Source organism: Arachis ipaensis, chromosome B8, assembly GCF_059453495.1.
Source record: "Arachis ipaensis isolate K30076 ecotype BB chromosome B8, ASM5945349v1, whole genome shotgun sequence".
Lineage (NCBI taxonomy): Eukaryota > Viridiplantae > Streptophyta > Magnoliopsida > Fabales > Fabaceae > Arachis > Arachis ipaensis.
Genome location: NC_142443.1, coordinates 113700289 through 113727121, shown reverse-complemented (window position 1 = coordinate 113727121; position 26833 = coordinate 113700289). Strand labels below are relative to the sequence as shown.

General features: G+C 34.5%; 1 pseudogene; it reads right to left on the bottom strand.

The window, feature by feature from the left end:
* Positions 1–10814: 10814 nt before the first annotated feature.
* LOC107611301 (putative sphingolipid transporter spinster homolog 2) lies at positions 10815–25003 on the bottom strand (annotated as a pseudogene).
* Between the last annotated feature and the right edge of the window lie 1830 nt (positions 25004–26833).

Here is a 26833-nt window from a genome sequence, read left to right as displayed (position 1 = left end):
GGGCAGACTTTGTTGGGTCAGACTCGTTTGTTGGGGACTTCGGGAGTCCACGCTTCCTAGATGAGATCACCGCCATCATGCAGGCTGAGGTGACCCCCCGCAGAGCTGGCCAGACCTCAGGGATCCAGGCCCCCTTAGATGTTGATCTGAACGAGCCTCCATCCTCATCCGCTGGTCGGCAGTTTCGTCTTGGAGGTACCCCTACATCCGCCTTCACCGCTGCATCAGAGTCTATCGCAGGATCGTCTGCAGCACCGTTGCGTGTTGCGCCACCAGTACAGCCTGCTCCGCAGGAGGAGGAGGATGAGATAGAGGATGAGGAGCCGCTTATCCGTCGAGGTCAGAGGGCACGGGTAGCACGTCGCTGTGGTACTGGTTCGCATCTGTTTAGATGAGTCACATTTCATGTATGTTGTTTCCTCTATTTCAGTCATGTATGATAGTTAGGTGTAGTTTTCTTGTTATGTAGTGCTCTGTTTATGTATGTTGTTCCTAACTATTTGTATTAAATGAAACATGATAATATATAATGATTTCGTTTAGTTATTAAAATGAGGATGAACGAGTCTTGTAGCATAACTTCTAATGAAAGACAACATATTCATTACTACTCACAAATACCAAAGTTCAATGCATTAATCTCAACAAGGTACATTCGTGGTCAAGCAATGCATCTAACAAGACAACTTAAATGTAAACAACACTAACAATAACATCATGGAAACTAATTTCGCCCTGTCTGAGACGATCCTACTACCTGTGGGCATCTACGTCTAGTGTGTCCGGGTTGGCGACAAAGGCCACACCGTTTTGGCCTGTTTGGATCTGCCTCATCCATATTCGTCCGTATCCTTGTGGATCTAGGCCTCCCCTCTCTCGCACGCCTTCTGTTTGGGTCCGGAATCACCGTGGGCCCATCGTAGGGTGGCCAGAAGCCCTCCGGGATTGGAGGTGTGAATCCCATCCGATAGACATTGAACACCGAGCTAATCTGATAGACGCTATGAACATAGGAGCTCCAGCTCACACGCGCGTAGGCACAGCATGCAAGTGCGTGCTGACACGGGAAATGAAGCGCCTGAAAGTACCCACAGTCACATGTCCGGGAGGCAAGCGATACTCGGTAAGTACCCAATGAGAAAGTACCAGTCGGAGTGGTCTCCGCTACGGTGAACTCGGAGTTATCACGGTCATACAACGTCACCGTGAAGCACCTGGCCGTCTTCAAGTTGGCCTCAATACACTTCACCAAATGCTGACTGAACTGCTGTCCGGTGCCCATCTGGGCCTCAGCCTCTCGCCCCTTACGAACAAATAGTTCGGCCAGCCTACCATATGTTGCCTTCACCAGGGATGCTACAGGAAGATTTCTTACACCCTTTAGGATTGAGTTCACACACTCGGAGATATTCGTCGTCATGTGACCGAATCTCCTCCCCTCATCGCGATGCTGCGTCCACAAGGAGTAATCAATACGGTTCGCCCACTCACACATCGCCTGGTCTTCAGACCGCAGTATATCAAACCAGTAATCAAACTCAACCTCAGTCTTCGCGTACGCTGCATTCACGAGAAGCCTCCTAGCGTCTTTGCCCTTGAAGGTAAGGGCGAAATTAGCCGCTACGTGTCGTATGCAGAATGCACGGTACGCAGATGGTGGTAACCAACCTCCGTCCGGGGCCTCAAGCGCAGACTTGATACCGTTGTGCCTATCCGATATAACCAGCAGACCGGGCTGCGGGGTCACGTGCTGCCGTAGATGCGAGAGAAAGAATGTCCACGACTCCGCATTCTCACCCTCTACTAGTGCGAATGCGACAGGTAGAATGTTGGAGTTCCCGTCCTGTGCAATCGCAATGAGCAACGTTCCCCCATACTTACCATATAGATGTGTGCCGTCAATGCTGACTAGCGGCTTGCAATGCCGGAATGCCTCGATGCACGGAGGGAAAGTCCAGAAAAGTCTGTGGAAATAAGCTTGAGACTCGTCAACTTGTCCTCCAACTAGAACCGGGCTCGTCCTGAGGACCGCAACAGTACCAGGCATCGTCAGCTGGACACCCAACACCCACCTAGGTATCTCGCTGTATGACTCATCCCAGTCACCGTAGATGATGCCAACGGCCTTCTGCTTCGCCATCCAAACCCTCCTGTAAGTCGGCCTAAAACCAAAATGCGCTGCCGTGGCGTTGAGGAGCACCTTGATGCTAACCGATGCGTCAGCCCTGACCATTGGCATAATGAACGCCGAAATCACAGAATGATCCAAACTTCTGTGATCACTTGATATGGATGTGGCCAGGCAAGTGTGAGGGCCATTGTACCGTTTGACCTCCCAAATGCCCTTCCGCTTCCGGAGACTGAGCCGAATCAACCATGTGCACCCATTCCCGAACTCGGAACACTTGCCCACATACCGGCGGTGATCGGACTCCACCACCTTGTACTGTACCCCTCGCCGGATGCTGTAAGTCTTCACACTTAACAGGGCCTCATCTTTATCCTGGAATTGCTGACCAACCTGGAACTCTGTGAGACCAGCATTTCCTTCCGCATCTCTAGCTCCGAATCCAACAGGGTGACCTAGCGCAACCTCATGCGTCATGGCGTCCAGGTCCAGAGAAGAAAAATATGGTGGATACTGCTGTGTGCCAGAGCTAGAACCACCGCCAGCCAATGCAGGCCCAGCCGCTTGAACCTCGTCCCCGCTATCGTCCTCAATCGTTTCGGGCTCAACGTCGTCCTCATCAGGATCACCCAATTCTCCGTCTCCGACGCCAACCGGTGGAACGCCCTGTAAAGCGTTTGCCAGAACATCAAAGGATCCTACCTCGTCGCGGACGCCGTCATTCAAATCAACAGCAAATGACGGAGAGGCGACAAGTTGGGCCGCTGGCTCGTAAACTGGGACGGAGGAAGAAGCCACAGCAGCCATCGAACTGGAGCCAGCTGCCGTGGCTACATTGGCGGTATTCCGGTTCGAACCCCCTGAGCTGGATACCACATCAACCAGCTTTGCCAGCAACTCTGGTGTGCGGACCTCCGGAAACTGTCTCCGACAAAGAAACATGACTTGGAGGTCCTCATCACTACCAATCGTCAGACAATCATACTTCACTGTATCGGGCAGGATCGTGACTGGAATGCGATAGAAAAACTTCTTAATCCGCTTCGCACCTTCCAGGCCAAGTTTCATCAGCACAGCTCTAACCAAGTCATCATAGCTTGTCGTTCGATTCACCACAATATAGAGAGGATTCTTATCTGTGAACTTCACTCCGGACCGAGTTTTCCTCTTGATGGATCCTTTATGGTGTACCAAAACAGCAAAACTCTCCTCCTCACTAGCCATCTTACGTCCTCTAATGAGAGCAATTCACGTTTACAGCGTTTATATAGAGCTCTGATTCGTACTAATTCGAACTAACCTGGTTCGAACCATGATACACGTAATTCGAACCAAGCTGGTTCGAATTACTACAATCAACCTCTCTTTGGTTCGAACCAGGTTGGTTCGAACCAAGAAAGCATGTAATTCGAACCAGCCTGGTTCGAATTACTACAAGCAAGCTCTCTCCACATAATTCGAACCAACCAGGTTCGAATTACATGCTTTCTTGGTTCGAACCTTTCCGGTTCGAATTATTCAAAATTTTCCAATACTAGTTCAAACCAACTTGGTTCGAATTACTAGCTAATACAGTTCGAACCTTGGTGGTTCGATTTATATAAAAATGCCTCTTGGCTTATTGCTGAAACAAATTTCTGTTTGGCGTATTTTGGTTAAACTTTTCTGCATGTGGCTTAATATGGTTTTTTGCCCTATAAAATATATCACATGATAACTATAATTTTAATCACATTAAATACTAAAGATATTTATCAAGATATTTATTAATTTTAACAAATATTTTGATCAGATATTTTTATTCATATATTACTAAACGATATATGTTATGAATTTTATATTATATAAATTTTATAATCTTATTTTCAAGGAAGAAAAATATATACTAATAAAATATTTTAGAGAAATATCATTTTTAAAAATCTACTTAATATATTAAAATTGGATTTTTTCCCATCTAATGGAATTGAGGTATCCATTCCACATGAATTTATTTTTCGCCAAAATGAATACACTATTTTCTCTTCTAAGTTTATTTTATAAAAATATATTTATTATAATTATACTATAATTAGCATTTAAGTAATAATGCATAATTATACTAATTTAGGAAAATATCTTTATTATAGTTATATAAAATTAATATTTAATACATTATTAAACTACTTATTAATTATCAATCGAAAATATTTTTAATTATTTTAATAATAATAATAATAATAATATGATAATTATATGATAATGGCACCAGTTATTAATAACTAATTTATATTTCTCTAAATAAATTTATTTTAGAAAAATATCTTTATTAAAATTATATTATAATATTATAATTAATATTTAATAAATAATACATAATTATACTAATTTAAGAAAATATCTTTATTATCTATCTATTCTATTATATAAAAATCAGATTTTTGCACTTAATAATGGAACTGGTGTGACTTACTCTTGAGGTGTTTCCTAATTTATTTTATTTAATTCATTAAAGCAAATCAATTATAATTAATTAATTATATCAATTAATTAATTTGATTAGACATTCAAATCTCACCATTTATTATAATTTATATGAATTGACTAATTATAATTAATTACATCAATTAATTAATTTGGTTAATTATATTAATTGTTTGATTTGATTGGAGTAAATATCAAATTATTTAATAAATAATAAATATGATAACAAAATATATGAATTAATTTAATTAGTTTATTTTTCTCAATACTATCTATTTATACAATATCAAATATTTTATACTCATTTGCTCTCTTTTTTCTCTCTGTCTCCCTCCCTCCCTCCTTCCATTCCTCTGTCTCTCATGTTTAGGATACAATTTTTGTATTTATCTAATTTTTGTTTCTTTTATTTTTATTTATATATTTTATTTTTTATATTTTTGTATTTTAATTGCTTATTATTAGGTGTATACTTTTTTTACTTTTAGCTTATGATTAACAAAAAAGATATGTCATCTTTACGTTGTTTTTAAATAATCTTACTATAATTTTGTTTTGTAATATTCTATTATGTCATGTGTACTTCAATTCATATATATATATTGTCTTTTTTTTGTGATTTACAATTAATATATACATTGTTTGTGTTAATATTTTTATTGATTCTCTTTATTATTATTTTTTTTGTGTGTGTCTCTTTATTGCTCTTTTTATTTTAGTTATATTCATTGATTTCTTTGTATTGATGCTCTTTTTATTTGAAATATTGTGACAATTTAGAGTGTATGTTGTGACCCATGTGATATTCGTTAATTTGGTGTAACTTTTTAGATGGTTTATGTTATAATGTGTTTAAAGAGTTGACTTAAAATTATAATATAAAATATAAATTTATAATATGATTTATACTATGCTAAAATAAAATATTAAGATATTATCATATAGATAGTTTTTTATTTGTCTATTAGATTATTCAACTATATAAGATCTTGAAAATTATGCAATTATGTAATTAGTTGTTTTTTCATATAATTATTGTATTGATCATTTACATTAGTGAGACTATTTTTATTATTAATATTTATAAATATACTATTATTTGTTAGTAATTACTTAAAATAGATAACAAAATAAGTTATATGGTATTATTTTATTTAAATTATAAATAATTAAAAGAATAGAAGGTTAGTAATTATTTTTAAAATAGACGTTAAATTTAGTTTTTATGGTACTAATTTATTTGAGTGGTTAATAAAATTTTATAATTTTTATATTTATATCTACTTAATTTATGTATTTTATTTTATTCTACTTAACAAAAAATTGAGACATGCATTTTTAATTATTTATTTAGAAAGTATAGCGAAATGAGTTATATCAATTAAAATTAATTATCGATAGTTGATATCAATTAATTGATTGTATTAATTTGTAAGATGAATAACGTATAATAAATGTTGTGAAATTAATTATAATAAATTAATACTTAATAAATAAAAAATTAAAAGGGAATTTTTTTACTTTTTAATGGCTACACGTTTTTATAATTTCACTTTTTTTTTTATATTTTCCTTTCACATTGATTTCTTTTAATTTATTGAACTAAATTAATTATACTAATTATTTGTATTAACTAATTAAGTATTTTTAATGGGTTATTATAATTGTGCCTTTAGACCAAAGGTTAAAAATATTATGAAAAATATTTTATAAAAGTTGTTGAAAAATAAATATTTTTAGAATGTGTCCTTAAGACACAAACTAACTAAATTATTTTTCAATTTAACGTGTTTAATTCGTTCAATTGTATTAATTATAACTAATCAATTATGTAATTTGATTTAATTAGGATAAATATTTCATCATTTAATATTTTATTTGATTCATTAAATTACATTAATCATAATTTTAAATATTTAATTTAATTAGAGTAAATATCATATTATTTTAAAATTTGTTTGATTCATTAAATCAAATTAATTATAACTAATTTAGTATTTAATTTTATCGAGATAAATATTAAATTATTTAATAAATAATATATAAAGCAATGAAATAAATAAACTCAAATTAATTCAATTTATTATCTTATTATTTTATATATCCCTTTTTTTTTCTTTTTTTTGTACTTCAGGTAAAATATTTATAATTTTTTATTTTTATTTTTTTATCTTAATTTTGCTAATATTTTTCTATGATTTTGTTTTATATTAATTCTTTTTTTATTTATTTTGATTAATAATTCTTAACGGTATTATTATTTTATTTAAAGATAATTTAAATTTTTTGTAATATTTTTATAAAATTTGATTAACATGTTCTTCTTTAAAATAAATTTTTTGTAATTTTTTTAATAAGATTGTATTTTAATTTTTCTCTTTCATCCTTTGTATTAATTAATTATATTAATCTTCTATTGTAATACATTTTTTATCTACTCTACACATTATTGATTCTATCTTCTTTTATTTTTTTAATTACTTTTTTTATTTTATTTTAATTATTTATTTTACTTTTACTTCTCATATAAAGATTAATTATAATTCATCACATGTTCTTTTTGAATTTAAGTGAATTTTTAGGTTATATTTTACCATTGATGCTTTTGTTTTGTTTAGTGTGTTTTTTTTAGTCTGTGTTTAATATAATAATCTATAAATATCTATTTTATTATATAAAAATTAAATTTCTACACTTAATGATAAAATTGTCGTGGCATGTTTTTAATGGTATTTTTTAATTTATTTCTTTTAACTCATTAAATTCAATTTATTATAATAAATTAATGATATCAACTAATTGATTTGGTTAATTATTTAAATATCATACAATTTATTATAATTTCTATCAATCAATCAATTAATTGTAATTCAAATTGAATGATTATTTTGTTATGAAATTATTATTTCCTAATTTATTTATAGGTAACATATATATTAATTATAATCGCAAATTAAGCTATTTTATATTAAATGACTTATATAATGGTCATCTCATTTATTATCATAAATGTTGAATTAAATAAGTCATTATTACTTTTGATTTATAATTAAATGAGAATAAAACCAAAGATACTATTTTATTTGGCCTTTAGGGTTTAATAGGTGTCACACTCAAATATAAATAGTGACTTTAGGATTTCGGTCTCTAACACATCAAAGCCACCTCCGTAACTCTTTTTCCATAAAAGAAATTGCGATTCAACTCTATTAGGGATACAGAAGGTTTTCAAAGAACAAGAGAATGGTCTGAATTTGCACGAATTCTAAATGTTCGAACTTATGATGTTATTTTAGTTGGTTGTCGTTATGAGAATGACTCTAATCTATACGTGTCTAAGGACTAGAATAGATTAAATATTATTTAAGCAATTTATTTCTAATATTGGTATTTGATTAAATTAGTTTTAGAGAAATTTAAATTGTTGACTCAATTTATATATCGAACCTGCAACCTCTTAATTTCGTATGGGGAGACTATGCCATTTGAGCTATTACTCATTGGCAGTCTATTTTCTTTCTTGGATATATGTATCACCTTTTTTTTATCATTTGATATTTCAGATTAGTAATGTAATTATTAAAAAAATATATTTAAAAAAAATATTAAAACATCACTATTTAAAAAAAGGAAAGATACGTGAGAAAAAAGAAAACAAAAAATTAAAACATCAGTATTTAAAAAAACTGTTAATATGCGTATGAATGAGATCGGGATTGAGGAATATATATGGATATAAAAAATAAAAAAATTATTGCACGATTATAGAATAAAAAATAATCATATATATTAAACTAAATAATTATAACAAAAAATAATTAATATATGTAATTTAAATATTTTTAATAACCGGTAACATGGAGTTTAACAAAATATAATTCATATATTTTTTATTTATGTATATGTATAAAACTATTTATGTATATGTATATATATTAAGAAAAACTATCGTAATATATATATATATATATAATAAAATTAATATATACGTATACATAAATAAAAAATTATTATAATTTTTGAAAATTACACAGGAATTCTTTTTTTCTCTCAAATAAATTTATTCTAATTATATTATAATTAGCTCATGAATAATGTACTATTATATTAATTTAAAAAATATCTTCATTATAATTATATCAAATCAATATTCAATGCGTTATTAAACTACTTATCAATCATCGATATTTTTAATCATTCTAATTATATTAATTGATATAGTTCTAATTCTCATTCAAGTGCAATAATTTTATTATGATATAGTTGATGCACATATTAATAGTGACCCATTTAATTTGATATCAATTAGTGGATAATAATAATAATAATAATAATAATAATAATAATAATAATAATAATAATAATAATAATAATAATAATAAGATCTACACAATACATGCATTATATTTTAAAAAGATAAAATATATTTTAAAAAAATTAGGGTATCAATAATTAATTTTGATTAATATCAATATCAATAATTAATTCTTATAATTATTTTTGTACTATTAAAGACTACATATAGTGTTTATTTTTTTTTTGTAGAATAAAAAAGATTGTAATTCATAACATTTTCGTAAAGTTATATCGTATGAATACAAGATTAATTAGATAACAAATTGAATTTTAATTAATATGTTTTATTTTCTGTTCATATTTTTTTATTAATTATTTTACTTTTTATATTTACAGTAAATATTGAATATAAAAAAAATAATATTGAATGTTATCTATTTTATTTATTTAGAGTCATAATTAAATTTGATATAATTATAGCAAGTATCTAGAATTAATAATAGCAAGATACTATAATTTTAAGTTATATAATATAATAAAAAAATATAGCAATTTATGTATGCTTCTCTTTTAGCTCTTTTTTAAAAATATTGGTATATAATTAATGTAGATAACATATATATTGAGTAAATATCTCTATTGAATTAACCATAAAGGTTAATAAAATATAATGACATAAATTTCACCTAATTGTAGTAAGTATCTCCATTGAAAATATTTGTTAATTATTACCGTGTATAGTTAGTGTATGTGTGTGTATATATATATATATAAGGGGTAATAGTGAATTGTTACAATTATTAATCATCTAGAAAATTTGTACCTCAGATATAGATCTTCTTCTGTTTATTATTTTTCATACCTAAGGGTTACTAACTACGATTCTAAGTGCTAATAGCCTTTATATTTGATTTGTTTTGTAGTGTGATAATAGTCAATATATTTGTTGGTGGATTTAACTATTATTATATTATTTATGATCACATTCAGTATATATGTCTGATTTAATGAAAAAAAAATAGATTATTAAAACCGATTAATAACTATTTTAGAGTTAATATAATTAACACTAGATTAAAAAAAATAAACAATACATAACATGTTACTTTTTTATTAATCAAATTATTATAATTTAAATTAATTTTAAAAAAATAATTTAAAATTATAATTTTAATCTTATCACGTATATGACACGGATAATTACTCTTGTATGTAGTTATATTAGAGAATGATGTTAAAATCACTCTCACTCTCTCGTCTCTTGCATCAGTCTCACTATATGGTGTGTTTCAAATTAGTAAAAAAAAAATAATTAAGAATTAAGAAAGCAACGAGTGACATCTAGAGAAAAGAAATGTCAAGTCACCAAAAAAAAATGTCTAAATTGATATAAATAAAGATATTGATCATTCAAAACATCACATTATTTAGTATTTTAGTCATTCCAAATATGTAAATTTTTATTTTTTATTTTTATTTTTCGGTAACAATTTTTTAGTAATTAATAGTGTTGTTACCGAATAATGTTCAAGTTAATTAGATCATAGTGTTGTAGTGTAGTATGTTTTGACAAAAATTTTAGACAAAAATAAGATGAATAAAATAAGATGAAATAAAACGTTTGGAATAAAGGGTATTTTAGACAAAAATTTGAGGAATAAAATAAGATGAAATAAAACGTTTGGAATAAAAATAGGACGTATTAAATATCAGGAACGAAATAAAGAAAAATCAAGAATTAGCTTAAACATTAAAGACTAAAACAGTACTTTATCCTAATAGAAATTAGATTTTTTTTTTTGGATAATTTTATTAGTTGCATCAGTTAGTATGTTAATGAGGGAAATTAGAATGATTTTTTGTGTGTGCTTTTATTAATTGTACTAATTGGTATGTTAATCTTGTGTACAGTTAAGAAAATGAGATTCTAAAAATGAGATTTTGAAGTCATTTTATCAAAAATCAAATCTCCAGCTAACGTACCACAAATCCCACAAACAATTGTAATACTTCCAAACAACAAGTCAGCATTACTCTGTCCAAAAAAAAAAACAAAAACAAAATTGTCAAAGAAGCAAAATTTTCATAAATATTAATAAATGCACAACTAGAACAATAATCAAGCTTTAATCTACTAGACGAGGTTGATTTCATATAATCAAAACCCAACTCGACTCTATCAATAACCAAGTCTTCAATAGAACTGTTTTGACTAAACTCTTTTTGTAATGAATTCTCCTAATATTTTACATGAAGCATATGATATTTAGACGCATTATCATACCATATGGTAAATGCTGTATCCTGCCTTCGATCTCCAGTATGAGTAGGCCCAAATAATAAAATTGTATGATATATAACCTAACAATGATTAAACTCTTTAAGTCATAATATTTGAAATTGTTCTGAATTGACGATTCAATTATCAAATCCTCAATTGAAAATCTGTTTTGATTCCTCAGGCAATATTGTCAATAAAATTTTCATGAAAAAAAATTGATTATCTCCCAGTTAGTAAAAAAGTAAATACCTAGAACATTTATGACGGTGGGAAACACCGAGAGGGGTGGGATTAGGCAAATCAGTAGAGATCCAAGGGTTTGGAACCGATAAGAGTACTATCGATTGGAAAACGAATCGTTCTCAATTTTTGTAGATCATCTCCCGGATGATATCTCAAAAAGGGAGTTGTTCCACTTGTTCAACTGGACTGGACGCATAAATGATATCTATATCTCACGAAAACAAAAAACATGGTAATACGTACGTGTTTGCATTCATCAGGTATACAACAAAGGGTGGAGCTTTGAAGGCCATTGCAGAGATGAATAGAATGAGGCTAAGAGGAAAGATTGTCTCGGTCAGAGAAGCTAGGTATCGCCGCAAGAATGAAAATGAGAATAGTAAGAGGCTTCAAGTGGCGGGTGATGCTCAGAATGTTGTGAAAATTCAAACTCAACCTGAGGATAGCACGAGGTTTCTAGGAAAAAATGTTAAAGAGATGAGTAAGGAGGGGAAAAAGGAAGATCCACATGGCAACGGGTGGACAAAGAAGATAGAAGTTCTGGTGACAAAAGTAAACCTGGACTGGCTACAGAGGAGCCTCATAGGCGGGACGACAAAGGCTATTAACTTCTCATCTCTAAAGTCTATGATTAGGAAGAATCTGCCTCAAGTGGTGCAAGTGCGAGAACTAGGACCGTACAAAGCTCTCATGATATTTTATAGTGTCTTGAGTGCAGAAGAAGCCTACACGTTCAAAATGAGCAACATGCTGCATTTTTTTCACAACGTATGGAGATGGGATGAGGAGGAGCGTAGTGAAACTCGAAGGGTCTGGCTAGAATGCTTTGGTGTTCTGTTGCATACGCGGTCAGCAGAGACGTTCAAGGTTATAGGAAGCCAATGGGGAGAAGTGATTGGATGTGACGAAGCCACAGAGTCCTGCCTCTCTTTTAGCATCGGACGAGTGCAAATTGATACATGTATCATGGACGTCATTCATGAATGGATCCATGTCACAGTTGGCACGAGCGGGTTTGATGTTATGGTTAAAGAATTTGGTCATGAGAGTTATAGTGGGGAGTGCAAATTTGAAGCAGTAGGTAGCCTGTGCCTCCCTAAAGCATGCGAAATGGTTGCTAGCAGCTCTAAGGCCATGGATGAGGAAGAAAGCATAGTTTCGATGAATGAGTTAGTGATGGTGATGCCAAGGGAGGAGGAATGGGATAAGGGTAGAGTCGTAAATTCAGAGGAAATTTTGAATGAATGGATTAATTACAATCCCGTTCAAATGCGTGTAGTAAGGGAAATGGCTGATTCTGAATCAGAGGAAAATGAGGAATGTATGGGAAATAATGATTTGAGTGTTAATGATGCAGAATCTGAAAAAACAATGAGCTGGGATTACAATAATAATAAGAAGCCGAAGAAAAACGGCTGGCTAAGGAAAAAAGGAAACCAAGCAGGGCTTATTATGAGGACCAATATGAATTATTGTGAAAGCTGTGCCAAGACAGTATGCTTGGGCCTTAATCCTTCAGCAACTAGCCCAGCACGTACTGCCCACGCTGAAGATGCAACAGGAGAAAGGCTGCGAACTCCGGGTCGGGTAGGAGTGATCCGGATTGAAGCCCTACCGGATCCTGATCCGTGCGCCGCGCTGCAAGACCAAAGGAAGGGGCAGCTCTCGCGGATTGATGGCGTGACAAACTCACGGATGAAGGGCGGCACTGAAGCCGGCGAGGAGAGAGGTCTAAGTGGTGATCATGGTAACGTAGGCAGGGGCGTTGCTGGATCCGTGACACTGGCCTCAAACTGCGACCAACGACCTCCCATGGAAGCTCAAGCTACACCGGGGTTCTGTCCAACATCGGCGATGGTGTCGCCGCGCTCTCCCAGGAACGACGAGCCTGGACCGGAAGCAGAGCTGCGCTGTTCAGCACCTCTGGGTTCTGACACTGGTTCAAAGGTTGGCTTGTTGAAGCATTCGTATGATGTACCTGGGAACCGATTGAACATGGTTGCTGAAGGGGTTGACAGAAGCAGTAGTGGGGCTGAACTTGCTGTGGATGTTAGTGCTGATAATCTGGCGAATAGCGACGGGAAGGACAAGGAACGGGAGGAGCAGATGCTGGAGAATAGGATGACGTGGGAGCTGGCTGTTGAATCAGGGGCCGTGCAATATGACGAAGAAGATGATATCATGGCAATCCTTTAGGAACAGAACGGGTCTTACATCAAAAGAAGAAGTTAGCAAAGCAGAAAGAGAAGGCACGACGATGCAGACCCAAAAATCTCAAAAGGTGTGTAAAGCAGTTTTAAAATAATTTTTAGCGCTTGGAATATTAGGGGGTTAAGGGGTGTTGAAAAAAGTGAGTATGGTGAAAAATCTAAAAAATAAGCAAAAGTTGAATATGTTAGGATTGATTGAAACTAAGATGCAAGTCGTGACCAAGTTTGACGTAGTTCGTATTTGGGTGAGCGATAGTGTTGGGTGGGAGTTTGTAGGATCGGAAGGCTCATCTGGGGGTCTGGTGTTAATGTGGGATGACATGCAATTTAAAATGAATAACTGTTACAAAGGTGAAAGATGGATATGTGTGGAGGGAGTGCTTTTAAAGAACGAGTTTAACTGTGCAATTTGTTTGGTATATGGTGCTCATACTAGAACGGAAAAACTAGCTATGTGGGAGGAACTGAGCTTTGTAGCTGGGTTATGCCAGGATCCAATATGCTATATAGGAGACTTTAATGAGATCGTACAGGTTGGAGAGAGAAAAGGGCAAGACAGGTTACCAGCATCGGCAACAGAGTTCAAAGATTGGGTCCAAGATATGCAACTAGTGGACTTACCGTTGAATGATCGGAAATTTACCTGGTTCAGAGGCCGCTCCTGCAGCCGGATTGATAGGGTCCTTTTAAGTGTAGAATGGCTTGAGGAATTTCCGGAAATTCGATTAAAAGGTGGACCGAGAGGCTTGTCTGACCACTGCCCAATTGTAGTGGAGAATTCCAAATTCAGAGATGGTCCACGTCCTTTTCGGAGTCTAGATTCTTGGTTTACACATGAGGGATTCTTAAGAACGGTTAGGGAGGAGTGGAGGAATCTTGGAGAAATCGAGTTTACAGAAAAGTTGAAGGCTCTAACTCTGCCTTTGGGGAGATGGCATAAGGAAAAATTTGGTGATATAGACAAGAGGATTCAACGCTTTGAGGAAGAGATAAAAAAGTTAGATGAGATGGCTGGGAATGGAGTTTATGATGGTACAGTCGAGGCTAGAAGAAAGGCTCTGGTAAGCTGTTGCAAGCAGTGGTATGTGAGAAAAGAAATACACTGAAAACAAATGTCGCGGTCTAGGCATGCGAAGGACATGGATAAAAACACAAGGTACTTCCATCACTTGGCATCGGCAAGAAGGAGGAATAACATAATTGATGCTTTGGTAATAAACGGAAGACTGATAAGAAATCAAGCCCAGATCAAAATTGCCATCAGAGAGTTCTACAAGGATTTGTATCGTCAGGAGAGATTGCCGGTTGTGGGGTTTATGGATGGTTTGGTAAATTGAATTGATGAAGAAGAGGCAGTAGCTTTGGAGAGGGTCCCGACGATGGAGGAGGTTAAAGAGGTAGTTTGGGACTGTGAGTCATCTAAAGCTCCAGGAAGCGATGGTTACAACATGAACTTCATTAAAAAAATGCTGGGACGAGATCGGCACAGAGTTCACGACAGCTGTATTAGACTTTTTTTCATACATCAAGGTTGCCTTCTGATTCGAATATCACCTGGGTGGCCCTAGCACCAAAGTTCACTGGAGCTAAGGAGATTAAGGACCTCAGACCGATTATCATGGTTGGTTGCGTTTATAAAGTAATCTCTAAAGTCATGGTTCAAAGGATGAGAGCAGTGATGCCAGGTTTAGTAGGTGAGACGCAGAGTGCTTTTGTTAAGGGTCGGAAGATACATGATGGGGCACTTATCGCGTGCGAAACAGTACAATGGCTAAAGATGAGGAAAAAGAAAGCAGCGATTATAAAATTGAACTTCCAGAATGCGTATGACAGGGTTAAGTAGAGCTTCGTGGATATTGTACTTCAGAAGATGGGATTTTGTTGGAGGTGGAGGGAATGGGTGAAGGAGTGTGTTGGTACAGCTTCAATGTCGATATTGATAAATGGCTCACCGACAAAGTCATTTAAGATGGAAAGAGGTCTGAGACAAGGTGATCCACTATCCCCATTTCTTTTTGTACTTGTGGTTGATGTCCTACATAGGATGGTAGGGGAGGCAGTCAGGAGCAAACGGATTTCACCCTTGCTGATTCGTAAGGATAGTATAGTGCTATCAAATCTCCAGTTTGCTGATGATACTATACTATTCTGTCCATCGGAGGAGGAGACCATTAGAAACTATGTCAGGTTACTAAGGAGTTTTGAGCTGATGTCAGGGTTAAGCATCAACTTTGATAAGTCAAGCTTAATTCCAATCAACTGCGAATCCCCATGGACTCAAGACATGTGTGAGTTGTTGGGATGTAAGGAGGCTAACCTTCCGGTCAGATATCTTGGTATTCCTTTAGGTTCGAACCCAAGGCGGGTAAGTACGTGGAAACCGATAATTGATAAAGTAGAGGAGAAGCTTAGCTTGTGGAAGGCGAAAGTACTCAATAAAGCAGGTAAGCTAGTTCTTATTAAAGCTGTTCTGAATAGCCTGCCGGTCTACTACTTGAGCCTGTATAAAATGCCGAAGGCAGTGGCAGAGAAGCTAATTTCACTACAGAGAAAATTTCTATGGAGTAAGGAGGAAGGTAGGCATGGTATGGCGTTGGTTAAGTGGGAAGTAGTCCAGGCTCCTAAAAAATTGGGTGGACTGGGAGTAGGTGATGCCGTGGTTAGGAACACAACCCTCCTTTTCAAGTGGTGGTGGCAGTTCTCAAAAGGAGTGTTCGTTATGGAAGAAGATTGTGTGTTTCTACCACAACCTGAACCCCAATGTGATGTTGCAATCGCAGACACTGCTTAGTAAAGGAGGTCCCTGGAAAGATATCTGTCAGCTGCAGATCAAAGACCGCAATGTGAGAGATAAGATGATTGCTGGAATGTCTATGGAGGTGGGTGATGGAATGCGAACCCGGTTCTGGGAAGACACTTGGCTACAAAGTGGGACGTTAAAGTCGAGCTTTCCGAGGCTCTTCTCTGTTTCAAACCAAAGAGGATCCATCATAGGAAAATGTGGGTTTTGGGACGGGTTAGAGTGGATTTGGAATTTCCAGTAGAGGAGAGAATTATTCCATTGGGAACTGGAACTAGTGGATCATTTGCATGAGACCTTACGGCCCGTAAAGTTAGCATGTGATAACCAGGATAGAGTTTTTTGGAAGTTTGACAAGCAAGGGATCTTTTCAACTAACTCTTTTGTGCAGGTGATGCAAGCAGAAACAATCCCGGAGGACATATCCAGCTACAGTTTCACCAAAACAGTATGGAAAGGCTTGGTTCCGCCACGAGTGGAGTTGTTTGTCTGGTTTGTTCTTATAGGCAGAGTGAATACCAAAGAAAGGTTGTTTAGGCTAGGAATTCTTAGCCAGGGTGATCACATGTGTGTATTGTGCAAGAAAGATGTTGAACACATCTATCACTTGTTTCTTGGTTGCAAATTTACCTGGCAAGTGTGGGGTGCTTGGCTATCTGACCTTGGGCGGCAATGGGCTTTCCCGGGTTCGTTGAAAGAACATTTTGAGAGTTAGACAGGAGTTGTCAACAGGAAAGAGGAGTAGAACAAGTGGTTCATATGTTTTTTTGCAGTTATTTGGAATGTCTAGCTAGAGAGGAATGAGTGGAATTTTAATAACAAGGATTCTGGAATAGAAGAGGTGTTCCACAGATCTTTGATCAGTTACAGGGATTGGTGTAACTTGGACCCCTTTTATTGTTGATGGCAATGCCGGAGATGACACAAGGGATTATTTGTAGGTGCTAATTTTTTTACTTTTGTACCTTGGTTTGAGACGGTTAGAGACCTTGTTGCTCCACTTATCGTGTTGAGCTCTTTTGTTCAAAAAAAATTTATGACATACACTTGGTCACGCAAAAGTTCCGGCATATCTTTTGAGAACCTGGTGATGTAATTCTTCAATATGGATGGTGACCTGAGAAACATAAATATCAATCATGAAGGTAAAATATAATATTTTAGCTGGTCTATCTGCAACATAAGTGCCATTGTTGTCTTAAACTTACAATAACTTTTTATGGGTTACACAGTGATTGTAAAATAAAACTATAATACATGAAAAATTTATAAAAAATTTCTTTATTGTTAATATTATCTACTCTATTAATAAATTTCTTTCTCTAAATTTATTAGATTTTCAGTACCTCCACATTCGTTAGATGTCGGTATCAGCTTGGATTCCATGGGAGTGAAATCTATGGTGAGAAATTAAATATTGTGATACTATTAGAAGGAGTAGAAAATTGACTAACTTCTAGAAACAAGTCATTCAGAAAAAATGGTTACCCTTTAACTACAAATATTTCAATATAAAACCTAAAATGGAAAAAGGAAGCATCAAAATTGCCTCACCCCAAAATGCAATACGCCAATTAAATTGGCCTCCAACCTACACATTATTTGAATTTTTGAAGCTGACTCATTTGCAGATGACACATTCAAAAAAAATAATGGATGCGAAGTGTGTAGAAAATTTTCCAATGAATAGTTCTTTAAGTTAGCATTACACAAGCTCATATATGTACATAAAATTAACTCATAAGCAACTATACTAATACTCAAACAACATCAGTTCATGACAAATAAAATGATTATTTAAACCAGCAAACTAAGAAAACAATAAGAGAAACATCTAAAAAGCTAGATTTTATGAGTATTAATCTTACAAGTCCACCAAAAACATAGCCCAAAGTTGTCCCAGCTGGTATGCACATATAGAAGGTAGCAAGTCGTGCTGTTTTCTACCATCAATAAAAATACAAGCTGCAACTCTGCATTGGTGGAGACATTAAGTTCACCTAATTCTGATGGGAATGAAAGAGCTATGACTAACCTGTTCAACAAGAGCATTGTCATCTATGAAAGGTGCTGCAAGACTTATGAACGATGCTTCGCCTATACCAACTAGCCTGCCAAAACCATGGCATCAGTCTTGACTCTCGAATCAATACATAATACTAGCAAATGGCAAAGTATTAAGGCCTTGACAAGTTGAAAATATATTCCTTCATATTCCGCATATTGCAATAGACCAAAAATCAAACGAACTACCACATCCAGCTATGGCGAACGTCCAAACTGACAATCCAACACCAATAAGACGAAACAGATTGTGACTTCAAAACATAAAAATGCATTAAAAAACCATGCAATTGAAAGGGAATCATGTAGGACCGGTCTCATATAGTTAACTCTTCCTACTCTAAGCTACTTCAATTTAGCAACAAGACGAAGTTAGTATCACCTTTTAGCAAGAGAAGCAAATATTGGAGAAGCAAATAGAAGTCCAACCATAAATGCAGATGAAAATAAACCCCAAGATAAAAATTGCTCAAGTGAAAATTTCCTGAGATGAAAATAAAATTATATCAACCCCGAGAAGATGATGTTAACAATAACAACAATAACAAAAATAATTAGGGAAGAAAAAAAGCAAAATTGAAGCTTACTAAATTCTAGTAGCGGCAGTGCAAATACCAAAAGCGTCATAAATCTCAAGGTTTCCCTTAACACCGTTGCTAGCAATAGCTCCACGATCCACATAGTTTATTATTATTCAATACCAGTGGAAATATTTGGTTTAGGAATTGAGTATGTTAGACTTTTCTGTAAAAATGTGAAAAGAATGTTAAGCACATGTTCATGCATTCAATACCTTAATCGTATGCATTGAGAAAAACAAAAGAAAAAGAAAAATAAAAAATAAAAGAAAAATGAAAAAAAAAAGAAAAAAAATAAAAAGTGGACAAAATGCTCCAAGGTAAATAGTGATAGCAATGCATATGTACTGTACTCAAAATTGGGATGCATGAATATGTGGACAACATAGTTAATGGGTAGTTAGATTTTATATTCTGATTATATGGATTGTCTTAAGTTAGGTGGGAAGTTTAGGTTAATCAAGGATTCAGATTTTAGTCCACTTGACCAAATACAATCCTACCTTGACCTTAACCCCATTACAACCCTTAAAAGACCTCTTGATATGTGTATTTGTGCATTAAATTTGTGTTGATTGGTAGAAGAAGAGCAAGCCTTAGAAAGCAAGGTTAGTAGAAAATTGAGAGAATCGAACCTTAAACACTTGAGTGATTAGAGTGTATATACTTCCGGTGAGGGTTCGATGCTCGATTCTTTGTTCCCGGCTTTCACGAGCTTTCTTCTTACAAGTCTACTTGTACTTTATTTTGAGATTTGAATTAGTGGAATCTAGTTTATATATGTTATTAGAAGATTTATTTACTTTTAACCAAGTAGGTAAAAGTATTTTGCATGTAGTTGCACTCATATAGATAGGTTGCATTTCATAAATTCTACCATTCCTCTTCACCTTTTTTATAGCTTCTCTTGAGCTTAACATGAGGACATGCTAATGTTTAAGTGTGAGGAGATTGATAAACCACTATTTTATGGTTTATTTTGTATTGACTTGAGTGAATTTTATCAATTATTCATACACTTATTCATATAAATTGCATGGTTTTACAAATCCTCCCTAATTTTGTGCTATGATTGAAAACATGCTTCTTTGGCTTTAAAATTGCTAATTTTTAATCCTCTCTTATTACCATTCGATGTCGTGATATGTTTGTTAAGTGTTTTCAGGGTTTATAGGACAGGAATGGCTTAGAGGATGGAAAGGAAGCATGCAAAAGTGGAAGAAACACAAGAAATTGAGAATTTCAGAAGTTGGTAGCGACGCGTACCTATGGGTGATGCGTACGCGTGACCGGTGCAGCAGGCAAGTGACGCGTACGCGTGGATAACGTGTATGCGTGACCAGGAATTTATTCAGTGACGCGTACGCATGGCTGACGCGTACGCGTGACGAGCGTCACATGCCTCAGTAAAGCGAATTCGCTGGGGATGATCTCTGTGCTGCTTTTGACCCAGTTTTAGGCTCGAAAATACAGATTATAGGCTGCAGAGTGAAGCTGGAAGGGGCATCATTGAATCAATTTCATTCACTTCTCATTCATTCACATTTTAGGTTTAGATGTAGGTTTTTAGAGAGAGAGAGGCTCTCTCCTCTCTCTAGGTTTTAGGATTTTTAGTCTTATTCCTTCTCAAATTCAGATTTCTACCTTACTTTAATTTAGTTTCTCTTCTACTTCTATTTGTTCTAGTACTTTAGTTTATCCATTTCTCTCGTTGATTCCTTTATGTTGCCAATTTAGTTTATGAATTCTTCTTGTTCCCTTTAATCCACATTAAAACAATTTATGTTTTCATGTTTATGATTGCTTTCTTTAATTTGTTGTTATTGTTTCCTCTTGCAAGTGTTAGTCTTAGATTTTGCTATGTCTTGTTAGTTTTCTATGTTTTTATTTTGTGCCTTCCAAGTGTTTGATAAAATGTTCGGTTGGCTTTTAAATTAGATTTTTATGTTCTTGACTTGGATGGATTAATTAGAGACTCTTGAGTTATCAAAATTCTCTTGTTGATTGGTAATTGAAGATTGTTGGTTAGCTTGAGCTTCACTAAATCTAGTCTCTCACTATGATGTGACTAGGACTTATGAACCCAAGTTGATTGTATGCACTTGACCTTCCTCCATTGGTTAGAGGTTAACTAAGTGAAAATAATTTACATTTACCATCACAATTGACGATGATAATGAGGATATGACTTCTAATTCTCTTTCCTTGCTAAGCGCTTTCTTGGTTATTAGTTTATTTTCTCGCCATTTTACTTTCTTGTTTCTTATTACAAAACCCAAAAATATACTTTCTCATAACCAATAATAAACTACACTTCCCTGCAATTCCTTGAGAGACGACCCGAGGTTTGAATATTTCGGTTAATTTTATTGGGTTTGTATTTGTGACAAACAATCTAAACGTTGATTGAGATTTAATTGTCGGTTTAGAACTATACTTGCAACGCGATATTTTTATGAAAATCTTTACCGACATTTTTCCTCCGTCAGGCCCAATGCAATTTTTGGCCCGTTTGGCCCCATCCGGGACCAAAATCTTTAAGATAAGTGTTCGAGTTTTTATTATAAATATTTTTCTTATCATTTTTACAGTTTAGTTTTTCTCACTCGTAGTATACAGTTAATTTTTAACGCCGATACACATTTTTTTCCACAATTAATATATTTTTGCGCTTAATTTTATTTTTTAAATTAAATCCTCATCGGTAAATTTTCAAATTATAAATTTTTAATTTCTAAACCCTTTTTGCTTATAATTAATTAATTTATTAATTATTAATTAATTATTTAACATTTAACTAGTTTTTTACATTTTACTCTTCCTTAATAAAAATTTTGCCCTCAAAATTTCAATCACTAAAAGAAAAATGGACGAGAGTAGCCCTTCCTATCTCAACTTCTCATTTCTCAATTCTCCATCAACCCTTGAAACAATCTTATATCTCAAAACTCCGTTTTCACATCATAGCAGCCCTAAAGCCATCAAAAGAATGAAGAAGGTCATGCCAAACCTCGTAGGGGAAGTTCAAGCGGCATTTGTTCAAGAAAGATTTTTTATGGGGCTCTTATAGCATGCAAAACAGTATCATGGCTAAAAAAAGAACAAGAAGAGAGGAACAATAGTGAAACTTGACGTCAAAAAGGCTTATGACAAAGTCACATGGTCATTCGTGGATCACGTTTTGGAAATGATAGGTTTTGATTTAACTTGAAGAAGCTGGGTTAAGGGATTATTAATCACGTCGGCTATGTCAGTGATCGTCAATGGATCTCCAACAGAACCATTTGGTATGAAGAGGGGACTCCGACAAGGGAATTCAATCTTCCCTTTCCTTTTTATTTTGGTAGCATAAGTACTAAACCGGATGATTTTTTAGCTAGAGATTTAAAACTCGTCGATTGATTGGAGATTGGAAAAGATAAAATTGTTCTAACACACCTCCAATTCGCAGATGACACGATAATTTTCTGCCCGCCAGGATGTAAATTGCTAAAAAATTACAGAAGAATTCTTGCATGCTATCTGATGTTGGGATTAGCAATTAACTACAAAAAATCGACTCTAATTTTGATCGATGTCTCAAATATGGCAGCTGCTAGAATGACGGGGGTTCTAAGTTGCTCCATCAGTGGTTTACCGATAACTTACTTGGGGATTCCTTTAGGTGCTAACCTACATAGTATTGAAACTTGGAAGTCGGTTATTGAAAAGATTGAGAAAAAGCTAAGTAAATGGAAGGTTGGGTTACTCTCTAAAGCGGCAGATTAATTCTGATCAAAACGGTCATAAAAAATCTACCACTCTACTACCTCTGTTTGTTCAAATTACCAAAGATCATGGCAAGAAAAATCATACCTCTACAATCAGATTTTTTCTAGGGAACCAAGAATGGGAGAAAAGAATTACCAATGATAAGCTGGAGTCAAATCCAAAAGCCTAAGTAGCATGGTGGCCTAGGAGTGAGGGATATAACAATAAAAAATGTAGTTTTACTAGATGGTGATGGAGGTTTGCGAATGAAGAGAAACCACTTTGAAAGATAGTAATGGTGTCATACAATGGATATCAAATGAACAAACACATTATTAAACTACTCTTCCACCTTACCTCATGACAACAATAAAGAAGTCTCGTGGTCCACAAATTCAACCCAACAGAATACATAAATTCAATTATAATTTTAGTCTTTATTGTCTTTTCTTTATCTTATCTTTAGTTGTTCTTATCTTATCTTTATTTGCTTTTATCTTTCATAGGACAATGCTCTATATATATTTAGTTTTACCCTCATAGTTTACAATACAATTCAATCAATCAACAATCAATAAAAATTTCTTCATCTTTTCTTTTCTTATTCTTTCACAATTTTATCATGGTATCAGATCCATAGTATCCTCCTTGAGGATATATAAGTTATCATCTTTTCAGTGAAAAATCACCCTACTTTTTCAACCTTCTCCCACGATAAATAATCAATCTTTTAATTTAGCTCAGAATCTAACCAATTTCTATTATGTCCATCCGAGTAAAAATCCAACATCAGTCTTGGTCACACCTGTTCTAACAGGAAACAACTATCATTCATGGAATAGTTACTATGGCCTGTCTGCGCCTTTTTCCGGCAATTTCATTTGCACCTTCTTCCGAGAGTTTCGTCTGCATTCTGTTTTAGCAGTCATGTCTGCATTCTATTTCAGCAAGTTCAATCTACATCTATTTTAGCAGTTCCATTTGTACTCTTATTGCGCTCCACGCGCCCTTTGAAGACCAATCTTATTGCGCCATACGCGCCCTCTGAAGATCAATCTCTCTACGCGCTTATTTTTTCTTTTTTTTCTTTTTTTTGAAGATCGCTACTCAAGCACAGCATCTCCTTTCTCAAGCTCCGCCGCACGCATTTTTTGAAGATCGCTGCTCAAGCACAGCATCTCCTTTTATATTTTTGCCGCCGGCAGCTCAAACTCTGCCACACGCATCTTCCTCCGCGTCACCACGTCAGACACTCAACAATTTCATCGGAACTTATCCAAGCTGTGGATTATTGACATCTTCCATCCACCAGCTTGCGGGGGCGTATTAAACTACTCTTTCACCTTAGCCCATGACAATAATAAAGAAGTCTCGTGGCCCACAAATTCAGCCCAACAGAATACATAAATTCAATTACAATTTTAGTCTTTATTATCTTTTTTTTATCTTATCTTTAGTTGTTCTTATCTTATTTTTATTTGCTTTTATCTTTCATAGGATAATACTCTATATATACTTAGTTTTACCCTCATAGTTTACAATACAATTCAATCAATCAACAATCAATAAAAATTTCTTCATCTTTTCTTTTCTTATTCTTTCACAATTTTATCACACATTGATGACTTGTTAGTACCAAAATCGGTTAGGCCATGGAGAGACATCATAGGAGCCATCATCCAAGATCCGAGCTTGAAGGGAATGGTACTTAAAGGACTGAAAATGTGTGTAGGTAATGGTGAAAATACCAGGTTTTTGGGAGGATGCATGGGTGGGCGAAGATAATCTCAGGGAGAAATATCTGAGGCTGTTTGAGATATCTATGCAAAAAACTGCGATGATCTGTGAGTGTGGTTTCTGGGATAGGCTGCATTGGAACTGGAACTTTAAGTGGAGAAAACGCTTCTTTGAGTGGGAATGTAAACACAGTGAGGAGCTTAACATTATGTTATTAGGTGTTGTTATATGTGCAGGTACAAAGGATGATTTAGTGTGGACATTCTCTGAAGACAGAGGATATTCAGTAAGGTCTTTCATAAAAATGGCCGAAGGAGTAAAGCTAGGAGTGGCAGAGGCAAGACATGTTTTTGATAAAATTTGGAGAGGAGTGGTTCCACCGAGGGTGGAAATTATGGTCTGGTTTGCATTTCTTAGCAGATTGAATGCCAAGCAAAGGCTCACTAAGCATAATATCAAAGATGCAAGTGAAGTGAAATGTATTCTGTGTAAACAGGTTGAGAAAGACGAAAACCACTTATTTATACATTGTGATTATTATATTGGAAAATTGTGGTGGAGTGCTATGAATTTAGCGGGTATATCCTGGGTAAATCCAGCAGAGCTGAAGGAACTTTTTCAAGCATGGTGCAATCAACAAGCAAAAGGAATGACAAGAAGAAGCTGGTTAAATTTGTTTTTTCCTATAATATGGTCAACATGGAGATTTAGGAACCTAATGCTATTTGAGAATAAGGTGGTAGCATGGGAACAAGCTTGGAAAATCTCATTGAGCCATTGGAATGAGTGGAATAATTTTAAAAACCAGTTAGAGAAGTGGAAGAATACTACACACAAAGCTCCAAACAGGATCAATTGTCTCCGCATTGTCTCAAGTCAGAGGACATGGTGGTTGTGTTATGAAATTATCTAGAAAAAGCATAGTTTTGCAGTAGGAGGATATTTAATTGATAAAAACCATAAATGGCTGGTGTTGTTATGTGAACTTGTTAATGCAAATTCTAGATTAAAGGCGGCTATTGAAGAAGTGGAAGTATCAATCCAATTCGTGCTCGAGGAGTCACTTAGTCCAGTCAATGAACTGATTTTCATAACCAGTTAGCAACATTTCATCAGTTGGCAAGGTGAAAGTAACAAGGCATAATGGAGTCTCAATTTTGAAAAGAACAAGTTCAAAAATTTTCTCCAACAGTTGGGAACAATACACCTAAAACACACAGATCCAAAGGAATTCACACATTTTGAACAATTAAAGAAATGGCTAATCAACAAGTGGATCAGAGGATACGGTGGGTAAAATAAAATTAGATACCAAATTGTTTGTTTGGAGATGTGTTTAATTTTGCAGGTCTCTTCGATTTAATGGTATTGCAAAAAAGGCCTTGAATGATTGCATGAAGTTGTAGCTGTAACTAACTAATCTTATGAGTTGGTAGAAAATATAGATATTTAGGTGATTTAGAGGATATACATAAACTTCTTTAGCTTTCATAAATTCTCAAACATGTTTTGTTACTCTCCTCCCTAAGTGGAGTCGAGATCTTGTGTACTGTCTTTAACAATAAAAAAAAAATTTCAATCACCACTTAATTCATTCGAAAACAGATTCAATGATAAAAAGAATGCACACGTTCACAAACATGATAGAAAGAGAGAGAAACTAATGAGAGGAATAAACTGTTTATCTCAAATCTTAAACATGAATAATCCATGGAAGAAAGCAATATTAATTAATCTTTACATACAAGCCTTTTCACTATACAAGTCTTACAAGTTCTCAATATCACTTATCCCTAAAACGCGCTTTTTATGGCATGTATGTTTCACGCATCTCCTTAACAGATTTTTCAATCAATCAACGTGCAAATATATAACTTCCTTTTTCGAATTTCTTCTGCGTTTTCTTGCCTTCTCTCTTTGATGCCAGGGCATCATAGGCTAGTTTCACTAGCATGTTTCTGTTAGTTTTAGTTGTTTTATGCATTTTCTTGAGCTTAAAGTAACCAAAAATGGTTAAATGAAGAACAAAGTAATGAACCATCCAAACAATATGATTTTGATGCAAATTCCATGAGTTTTAGTTATATTACTTAAATGCTATGAATGAAAGATTTCTCATGAAATTTTGCAGGACTTTGATGCAATTGTTTGGATGATTTCAGGGAAGAAGAGGCTAAGCAAGGAAGCAACAAAATCAATAAAGGAAGCTTGAATATCTCATGTGGAGTTTAAGTTCCAGTTTAAGCCTAAACTGGAGTTTAAACGCCAAAATCATGAAGGATA